Source organism: Eptatretus burgeri, chromosome 5, assembly GCF_056783735.1.
Source record: "Eptatretus burgeri isolate ZD-2024b chromosome 5, Ebu_testis_v1, whole genome shotgun sequence".
Lineage (NCBI taxonomy): Eukaryota > Metazoa > Chordata > Myxini > Myxiniformes > Myxinidae > Eptatretus > Eptatretus burgeri.
In genome coordinates, this window is record NC_140965.1 from 32874800 (window position 1) to 32877636 (window position 2837).

The 2837-nt window shown below is 42.3% G+C and overlaps 1 pseudogene; it reads right to left on the bottom strand.

Moving 5' to 3' along the window:
- Positions 1-695: 695 nt before the first annotated feature.
- LOC147026188 (uncharacterized) lies at positions 696-2319 on the bottom strand (annotated as a pseudogene).
- Positions 2320-2837: the final 518 nt, after the last annotated feature.

The window sequence follows — 2837 nt, forward strand, 5'->3', positions numbered from 1 at the left end:
ATATCGAGACAGTTGAACCGCCTATATCTACATTTTACGGCTCAAGGAAGCCAATGGTGACATAAAATGTTTGAAAATTGTGGCTGCCATCTTGAAATCAAAGATGGCCACCATTGACAAACTATTTTGCTCAATATCTCATTAAGTAGTAAAACTGTATTGATATCTTTACTACTTAATGAGATACTTAATGAGATACTACTTAAGTTTAAAAACTGTATTGATATCTTTACTACTTAATGAGATATTGAGCAAAATAGTTTGTCAATGGTGGCCATCTTGGATTTCAAGATGGCAGCTACAATTTTGGTGCGATCTCAGTGCTCTCCTACATGCTCGAGCCATCTATAGTCACCGGACGTCTTCTCCCGGGCCAGAGACAAGGCATATTTCTGGAACTGGTGACCCCTTTACACTTGCCTTAACAGGTGGTGTAGTAATTTGGCAAAGCATCGAGTTTCTTTGTGCCAGCTGCACCACCAACAATGATTCGACCACGATCAGTGCCGTTATCAGGTTTTCTTGGGTGCTGGAATAATGAGATGCCGGTTCCATGGAAAGAGTCTTTAGCTGTTGTAGAACTTGGGTTAACATCGATATTGTCAACAGCGGATGTAGTAAACAAGTTCTGCTTCAGGTTTGGTGGACATACAACCTGTTCAAATCTGTAGAGTAGGCACACACTATTTCCCATATCAGCAAAAATCTGAATGACTATCATACGTGATGCTGATATCAAGCTGGGAGAGCTTCTCCACCAATTCTCTCTTCCTGGTTTCTCCATGTAGTTTCAACCCAATATAAATTGCCAGTGGGGTTTCCCGTTCCAGACTGTGTCTCAAATTAGTGGGTTTGTCATTTTGCTTTCGGGCATGCTTGACTACATTGAACTTAAGAAGCTGTGCCAAGCTTAGTTCAGCTGGTTTAGAAGGTTGGTACACCTGGTCCTTAATGCTCGGACCCTCCAGTATCATGTTGACTAATGATATAAGTGAACTAGGCACAGATTCCTCATGACATGTTGCACTAAATGAACCATCAAATGGCTTGGATTTATCAAACATATGCCCACGGACTATCTGAGCCGCCCGTGCAAGGTGCACTGCATCACTGTCACTGTCCTGTTGACACACCTTTGCTAAGGCATGTCCAATGTCCTCATCAAACATTAGCAAAATGTCTCTGCCCTTTTTAGTTGCTCTCATGTCAGGAAAATGGGCAAGAATTCGCTGCTTGAGCCTTGTAGATTTTATGCGGTTTTCCTGCTTGATTCCTAGTTGGTCCAGCCTGGAGGAATACAGGTTTGATAGATCAGCTAGCTTAAATACAGGAGCAATGGTGGCATCCTCCAAACGGGTTTCCTCAATATATGTCACAAGTTCTGCAAATGTTATGCAACAGAGAATGTTATCGAGATTCTCGGTGCCTTCTTGCTCCGTTTGGACCATGGATGCATGATAATAGAGAGAGGCTAAGCACTTTGCATGGCATTTTGCTTCAACAGCAACCATATCTCCGCCACTGAGACGTCTCAGCAAGTCATCGTCTTCGAGAAGTGCAGCACACTCTCGAACACGTTTGTCTGTTTTGAAAGTAGAAACCTCATGAAGTTTCTCTTTTCCAGATGACCACCCACAGAAAAAGCAGAGATCTTGAGAAATTGATGATGCAGAACTTGACCGAGTGCGCTTAGAAACACAAGATGTACCTTCACCTGCATCATCAGCCGGTATATCTTTAGAACGCTTCCTTGCACGTTCCAGTTTCGTATTGTTGTACGTAAGCCTGCACGACCTATGCCAACGTGCATTAAGAGCAATGAAAGCTGCCTCGACACCATGACCTTCGTCCAATGTGTCAATGTTTATCCTTCAAGACAGCAGACCGAGGTTATTAAACTCGAGGAGATTATCAGCCAATGTTTTGTACCCTGCGAGTGTTGCTTCACCTTGTTCACCTTTTCGTTGACTGGGAAACTGAACCTTTTCAGTGGTGTTCTGTTGACAAAGAATGCAGAGTTCCCACTGAGTAACTCGACCCATTTCAGCATCTGGCTTAGATGGATCCACAAGTTTGATGCGCTTTGCCATCTCCAGTTGCAGATGAACGGGCCTATGTAGGGTTAATCACTTGTGCAGTCACCATAACAATGGATGATGTCCCTGAAATGAGTAGATGCATAGGTACTACCAGTTTCATAGTCTGATCGATATTTTAAAGCATCAAAAATTTATTTGTCTCTGAAATGTGAGCATAGACCTTTGGAGCCAAATAGCTGTGGATGGTGGGATTTCAAGATGGCAGCCACAATTTTCAAACATTTAATGTCACCATTGCATTCCTAGAGCCCTAAAATGTAGTTATAGGCATTATAACTGTCTCGATATCTGTACTAGTTTAGGAGATACTAAACAAAACAGGTCCACAGTGGTGGCCATTTTGAAATCCAAGATGGCCGCCATACGGGGTGCAATTTCCGGTGGCCCCTGGACTAAAAATCATTGTATGGTGTTACTCTAACCATGTGCCAAGTTTCATGCTTTTTAGGGAAAGTGCACAATCGACCTGTTTTTTGGAGCTAAGCCACCCCACTATAATTCTAAAGGGTTCTAAAAGGTAATTCTAGTGGGTTCTAATGGATTCTAAAGCATAATTCGAAAGGATAACTTTAAAGGGTAATTCTAATCTCAAGGGTAATTCTTATGGGTTTCATTCATTTTAAGGCTTTGCCTATTTCATTTCATCTCATCTTCTTACTATAATTCACCGTCTGTCTGTTCCCAGGTACTGCAAAAACGGCTGAATCAATCGCAACCATTTTTGGGGTATGTAATCCT